The following is a 7,899-nucleotide window of genomic DNA, read 5'->3' as shown; positions in this document are numbered from 1 at the left end:
ATTTATTTTTGAGAAACAGAGTGAGACAAAGCGTGAACGGGGGAGGGGCAGAGAGAGGAGGAGACACAGAATCTGAAGCAGGCCCCAGGCTCTGAGCAAGCGGTCGGCACAGAGCCTGATGCGGGGCTCGAACCCACGAACTGTGAGATCATGACCTGAGCCGAAGTCGGACACTCAACCGACTGAGCCACCCAGGCGCCCCAAAAATCTACAGACTGTTAATGTGGATGAGAACTAACTGCTGATTGCCAAATAAAGGTATAAAATTGCAAAAAAGTAAAAAAGATAAATTAATTAAAAAAATAAAATGGTAACTTCATAGAAAAAAAAAAACCCACCAAAATTAATAAAACAGAAAACCTAACTAAATCAACAATCATTCAGGAAATTAAACTGGTAATCAAAAGTATCTCCCATCAAAAAGACACCAGGCACATATGATTTTATATGTCAGCTTTATCCAACTGTTAAGAAACCAGTAAACTCCTGGGGCGCCTGGGTGGCTCAGTCAGTTAAGCGTCCGACTTCAGCTCAGGTCATGATCTCGCGGTCCGTGAGTTTGAGCCCCACGTCAGGCTCTGTGCTGACCGCTCAGAGCCTGGAGCCTGTTTTGGATTCTGTGTCTCCCTCTCTCTCTGACCCTCTCCCATTCATGCTCTGTCTCTCTCTGTCTCAAAAATAAATAAACGTTAAAAAAAAGTTTTAAAGAAACCAATAAACTCTATATCCTACAAAGTGTTTCAGAAAATGTTAAAAAGGTGAGCAAGCTATTTTGTTTTATGGGTTAGTATAGTTTTCTGATAGCAAATAAGTACAAGAAAAATTACAGATCATTTTCACTAAGGAATATAGATGCATAAAATTTTTTAAAAACTGCTCTATTTTATTTTTCCGTATACATTTTTTAAGTTATTTATTTATTTATTTATTTATTTATTTATTTGATTTAAGTAATCTCTACATCCAACCCAGGTTCAAACTCATGACCCCGAGAGCAAGAGTTGCATGTTCTCCCAACTAAGCCGGCCAGGCTTCCCCAAAACTGCTGTATTTTAAGGGGTGCCTGGGTGGCTCAGTCGGTCAAGCGTGCAACTTTGGCTCAGGTCAGGATCTCATGGCTCCTGAGTTCAAGCCCTACGTCTGTGCTGACAGCTCTGAGGCTTGGGTCTGCTTTGGATTCTGTGCTTCTCTCTGTCTCTGCCCCTCCCCTGCTCGTGCTCTGTCTCGGTCTCAAAAATAAATAAACGTTTAAAAAAGTTAACACACACACACGCGCACACACACGCTCCCACATGCTCTTATCACAATGAAGTAGGGTTTAGCAAGGATACAATGTTAGTTTAACAGCAAATACTTCTATCAATATTCATCACAATGCATTATATTACCAAATTAAAGAAAAATGTGTTACCATCTTCATAGATGCAGAAGAGGCATTTGGTAAAATTAAACATTCATTTTTAACAACACTCGGCACACTAGGGATTAGAGGCGTTGACTACGGTGATGCCCACAGCCAGACTGTGAGGGACACGCGTAAACTAACACAGATCCAGTTTCTTGGTACTTGCTGCCATGGGGTGGCTTGCACACCTCAGTAAAGTACTGCCAGGGGCTTGTGTGAAGTATTTTGGGTAAGTTTCAAAACAACATGGTTTTATTTTGGACTAAGTGCTGCCAGAAAGTGGGGGCAGATTTACATTTCAATTTTTTTAAGTGTATTTATTTTGAGAGAGAGAGAGAGAGAGAGAGAAAGCAGCGGATGGGCAGGCAGAGAGAATCCCAAGCAGGCTCTGTACTGTCAGCACAGAGCCCGCTGAGAGGTTCAGTCTCACGAACTGTGAGATCACGGCCTGAGCAGAAATCAGACACAAGCAACTGAGCCCCACTATATTTCAATTTTTATCGAGGAGGCCCTCTGGACCCCACCTGTCGTGACTCTCTGCCTGCTGCCGTCTCTACTGGTAATTATGACACCTAGAGCAGGCTTTAAAACCTCTAAGGTGAGGGCCACCTGACTGGCTCAGTTGGTCAAACATGTGACTCTTGACCTCAGGGTCGTGAGTTCAAGCCCACGTTAGGTGTAGAGATTATTTAAGTAAATAAATAAAATAAACTGAAAAAAAAAAAAAACCCTCCAAGGATAATATTTAAAGCCATGAGAATGGTCCTCTAAACTCTTCCCCATTGAGTCACCATCTTCTGGGCTACGGCCCTTGGGCAGCATACCCCCACCCACACACCCTCGTTTGCAACCATACCAGACTCCCCTGCGCTCCCCGACATCACAGCCACTGTCACCCCTCAAGCCGTGGCTCACACTTTCAGCTCTGCCTAGAAGGCCCCTCACCCTTGCTTATCTCTTTCCTGCCTGGCAAACTTCTATTGCTTCTAGACCCAGCTCAAATGTCATGTGCTCTGCACCCCTTTACCCCTGTGTTGTCCCCCTCCTCATCATTCCTGCAGTCTTTCTTTCCTGTCTCTTGCCCTTCTTCGTCCTACATCAATGAAATACTGACTCTCTGGGTGCTAAGGAGTCCAGGGTGAATCAGGAGGCCACAGATCAGTGACAAGACTTATAGAACCACATGGGAAAACCTCAAGGTTGGAACAGGTCGGCTAGTCAGCTCAGCCAGCCCAGCTTCCGGCACTGGTGGGCACTTTGCAGATGCTCAGGGAACAGCTGTTGGTTGAAAGGAGTCTGTTCTGTGTTGAAATGTGTCCCCCCCCCGCCCCCACAAATGATCCTTTCTAATCCTAACTCCCCAGTACCTGTGAACATAACCTTATCTGGAAATAGGGTCTTTGGAGATGAAATCAAGTTAAGATGAGGTCACGCTGGACTGGGTAGATTTTAATCTGAATACTGGTGTCCTCCTAAGTAGAGGGAAATTTGGACACAGGCATACAGGGAAGGCCTTGAAGGTGGAGGCAGAGACTGGAGCCATCTACAAACCAGCCAGCGACAAAGAAGCAAGAGGAGGCAGGGAAAGTTTCCCCCTCTGGAGCCTTCAGAGGGGGAATGGCCCGCTGATACCTTGACTTTGAACTTGTAGCCTCCAGAACTGTGAGAGAATACATTTCTGTTGCTTTAAGCCACCCAATTGTGGTAACTTGTTTCCGCAGCCCTAGGAGACCAATACGGAGTCATAAACTCCCGAGTCACCTCCCCCCCATCCCCCGCCCCCCACTGCCCTAGAAGGCCGCAGCTGCCCCAAACTCTGCTGCAGGCTGTATCTCCCCCCACCCCGAGCCTGGCCGAGGCCTCCGCTCTGTGACCACCAGAGGACTACTTCCCTATAGACACTAGATGGCGCCAGCGGACTGAGCCCTTCCGGCTCTCCGGGCCCCCGGGGGCTGGTAAAGGGACTCCGTGCAAATCCAAGATGGGGATCAGACATCCAACTTTAAGTTCTTCCCAGAGAAAGTGGCTTTTGTTCTGTCAGTGAGGAAATTGGATCCTCTCCCTTGCAAACTCTCCTGCCAACTCCATCTCGCCCTTCCTCCTTCTCAGCCTCAGAATTTGAGTGGCCCGTTGAGGGCCGCTTTCCCTCTGGTCCTCTGCCACCAGAGGCTGGGGCACCCAGGGCTGGGACGAAGTGCAGGCCATGCCCATGAGGCCCTGAGCACAGGATTCGCAATCGTGATTTGGGGCAAGCCGGCCTGGGTGTCCCAGGTGTGGGGACTACCACCTCCGCAGACGGCGTGGATGTGCGAGGGAAGACAGGGTGTGTGCATCCACTCTGGCTCTTGGGACTCTGTATTCGCCTCCCAACATGACATCTCCCACGGCTAACGTCCATTAGACCCAGCTCCTTCTCCAGCCTTCCCATCGCAGAGAACCCACTCCACAATCTGAGAGCCATTTCTGATCCTTTCTTCTCTTTCTCCCCGTGTCCTACCCATTGCTGCGCACTGAAGAGCCCGCCTCCAAAGCACGTCTGAGATTTGTCCGTTTCTCCCCACTGCCCCTGCCACCCCCTGGTCCAGGCCACCACATTGCTCACCTGGACTAGCCCATTGCTACTCAGTGTGGTCTGTGGATCAGCAGCATGGGCACCACCTGGAAACTTGTTAGAGACGCAGGGTCCCAGGACCCACCCCAGACCTCCTGGACCCGAATCTACATTTCAGTAAGCTCCTCTCCGGTGACCAGGGAATTCTTGAGGCACGGTGCTGACTCGTCTTTCCGCACCTGCTCTTACCCTCCTCCACCCATTTGAACAGAGTAAGAACCTTTTGGAGACATACCAGATGATTCCACTCCCCTGCTAAAAGGCTTCTGTGGCTTCAGTGCTCTTAGATGATGTTCAAGTCTTTATCATGGCCTATGAGACTTGCCTACTCCTGCAGCATGCTTTCACCCCACTCTCCTTCTGGCTCCCAGCCCTTCCTCCTTCTGAGTTCCCGGCAGGCTGGACCTCTAACTGGAACCTTCCTCACCTAGTTAACCCCTGTGCATTTTTGCACCTCAACCATCACTTCCTCAAGGAAGCTCTGGACCACACCAACGGGGTCCAGCTGACCAGACCAGTTCTCACAGGCACAGACTGCGTGGATCTGTGCTCCTCTGTATTCCTAGTGCCTCTGTATTCCTAGTAGTAGGTGCTCAACACACTTGCTAATTACTGATGCGTCAGAGCAGGCCCATGAGGGTGTGAGTGCTTGTGTTTCCGGAGCTACTGTGACTCTCCATCCCCGGATTATGAGGACCAGGCCAGCATCAGATCTGGTAGAGCCATGGATGCTGTGCCCCCGAGATACCGGATCCCCTCTCTGCACATTGTCCTGCCAATCCCCACCTGCCCTCTGCAACCTCAGTGTTGCAGTTGCTGCGAGGAGAAGTAGGAGGGGGCGGAGCACTCACTGACTGCCTGGTTCTGCCCTCACTGGCAGGCTGTCCTCTGCTCCTCCCACTTCCTCTACAAGTTCCAGTGGGGGCCAAAGACTTCTATTTTCACCCCAAAAACAATCCCCTGGCTTTGTCCCCCACACCCAAACAAGGGCGAGGACCCTTCCCTGGGTCCTGGCCCCTCACTCCAAGACCTCTTGACCTTCTGCACGGGCCCCTGATTTGCTCTTTCCAATCAAAGCTTGCTTTCATTTCTCTGGTATTCCCCCTTCTTGCGTAGAGATGTACAGTCTTTTTTGACCCTTTTGTCCGTTTCTCTTACTCTTCTTCACACGGTCAACCACAGAGCTCAGCTCTCTTGACCTGAACGATCTCCCCAAACACCTGAGCAATACTCTCATCTCTTCCAACTCGCTCAAGCCCCCCTGTGCTCTAATCCCCCAGAGGGCTGCCCTTCCCCCTCTCCCACTAGGACGCCTGCAGGGCTCTCCTGGTTGGCTCTCCACTCCGACCCCTTGTCCACCACCTTCTTTTCTAATATATTATGTTCAGACCACATCATTCAGTCTTCAAATCCTTCAGTAGCTCCCACTTGCCTGGGGAATCCTGTCTGCATCCCTAGTGTGACAAAGTCCTGCTGGGTGTGGGCATACCCCCTGAGCTGCTTCCCTCACTGGCTCCCTCCACCCTGGACTCCTGTCCGTTGCCTGGATAGGTCACTGTTGTCGGGGGAGAGCCTTGGCCGGACACCCTATTGTGAGACTGGATGTATGAGTTTGCCAGGGCTGCTGTAACAAAGTACCACAGACCAGGTGGCTTAAACAACAGAGATTATTTTGTCATAGTTCTGGAGGCCAGAAGTCCTAGATCGACGTGTCAGCAGGGACCCTTCGTTTGAAGACCATGAGGGGAGGATGTGTTCCAGGCCTGTCTCCTGCACTTGTGGATGGCCATCTTCTTCCTGTGTCTTCACATCCTCTTCCCTCTCAATGGGTCTGTGTCCAAATTCCCTCTTCCTATAAGGACGCTAGTCAGTTTGGATTAGGGTCCACCCAAAGACCTCATTTTAACTTAATTACTTCTTTTAAAAAAAATTTTTTTTTAATGTTTTTATTTATTTTTGAGCCAGAGAGAGACAGAGCATGAGCAGGGGAGGGGCAGAGAGGGGGGGAGACACAGAATCCGAAGCAGGCTCCAGGCTCTGAGCTGTCACACAGAGCCCGACATGGGGCTGGAACTCACAAACCGCTAGATCATGACCTGAGTCGAAGTCGGACTTTTAACCGACTGACCCTCCCAGGCGCCCCTAACTTAATTATCTCTTTAAAGACCTGATCTCCAAATAGGATTTTGACATATGCATTTTAGCGGGGAGGCAATCCAATTCATAACACCAAAGATCCCAGGAAATATTTTCTCAGGGAAAGAAGATGGAAATAACGGGCAATGAGCATGGTTTATTGTCCTTAAACAAGGCACTGCAGGGAGCTGCGTGTTCCTTCCCAGAAGGCAGATTACTAATTTGGAACAAGAGAAAAACATCAGATAAATTTGCAAAACTTCTTGTGAATATTCCTTCTGATCCTAGGTAATACACATTTTGCTTTTTAAGAAATAATTTTTTGAATGGGTATTATAGTCACTTGCTTCAAAACCCAGAGTCACACAAGGGGTGAAAGATGATCCTTCCTCCCATGTCACTCTCCTTTCCCAGGGGCACTTCATGCTTCCTGTATCAGGAGTGGTCCTCTGTACATTGACACATTTCTCATCATCTCTTTTTTGTACACAGATGACAGCATTAATGCATTTGTTTTGCACTTGGCTTTTCCCATATGACAGTGGATTCTGTAGATTGGTCCAGAGCTGGGACACCTGGGTGACTCAGTCAGTTAAGCATCTGACTCTTGGTTTCAGCTCAGGTCACGATCTCATGGTTCATAGGTTCCAGCCCCACATTGGGCTCTGCGCTGACAGTGCAGAGCCTTCTTGGAATTCTCTCTCTCTCTTCCTCTCTCTCTGCCCCTCCCCTGCTTGCACTCTCTGTCTCAAAAATAAGTACATAAACTTAAAAAAAAAAAAAAAAGATTGGTTCAGGACTATTATATTTGCTTTTCCATATCCACTTTGTATTTGGATGTATCGTATGCTGCAACAAAATGTTCCAGGCCCATCTTGTGATCTTCCCTCCCCAGCTCTGAATCCGCCATTTCTCCAAGGACTCCTGGTTCCTTTTAGTGGCAAACAATATTTTAAAAGTCAAGATCTTGGGGAATCTGAGGGGCTCAGTTGGTTAAGCATCTGACTCTTGATTTCGGCTCAGGCCATGGTCTCATGGTTAGTGGGTTCGAGCCCCATATTGGGCTGTGAGCCGACAGCGTGGAGCCTGCTTAGGATTCTCTCTCCACTCTCCCTGCCCCTCCCCCACTCTCAAAATAAATAAACTTAAAAAAATAAATAAATAAAAGCCACGATCTGAACTCTAGGTATGCTCTCTGTAGTCGAGGTGTCACTGCTCCCAAGCCCTCTGGGGACAGCTAGGGAATATCTGTGTGTATGTGTACATGTGAACATGCACTGTGTGTATTTATTTCTGCATCTATTTGAGTAGATGGTATATCATGGGTCCCCACCAATACCTCCAATTCCAATCTGACACAGCTGGGTTGGTTATTTTGTTTCCCTTTCTGATTTTGTAACTCTGCTCCCACTTACCGGCTTCAGAAAGGACTTGTTCAGTAATAGGAGGGACGAGGAACTGCATTATAATGTGATGGTTGTTGCCAAATTGCCCCGCAAAAAGAATGTACCCATTTACACCCCCACCAGATATTTTTAAGCTTTTTCTTTTGTCGGTATCATAGGTGGAAAATACTATTTCTGATGTTTTAACATGTATTACTTTTATATGATAGCTTGCTCATTTTTGAATGTTTCTTTTTTTTTTAAATTAATTTATTTGAGAGGTTGGGGAGGGGCAGGAGAGAGGCAGAGAGAGAATCCCAAACAGGCTCTGTGCTGTCAGTACAGAGCATGATGCCGGGCTT

This window comes from Acinonyx jubatus, chromosome B3 (assembly GCF_027475565.1).
Source record: "Acinonyx jubatus isolate Ajub_Pintada_27869175 chromosome B3, VMU_Ajub_asm_v1.0, whole genome shotgun sequence".
Lineage (NCBI taxonomy): Eukaryota > Metazoa > Chordata > Mammalia > Carnivora > Felidae > Acinonyx > Acinonyx jubatus.
The sequence above is the reverse complement of the archived record's forward strand: the minus strand, read 5'-3'. Positions refer to the sequence as shown.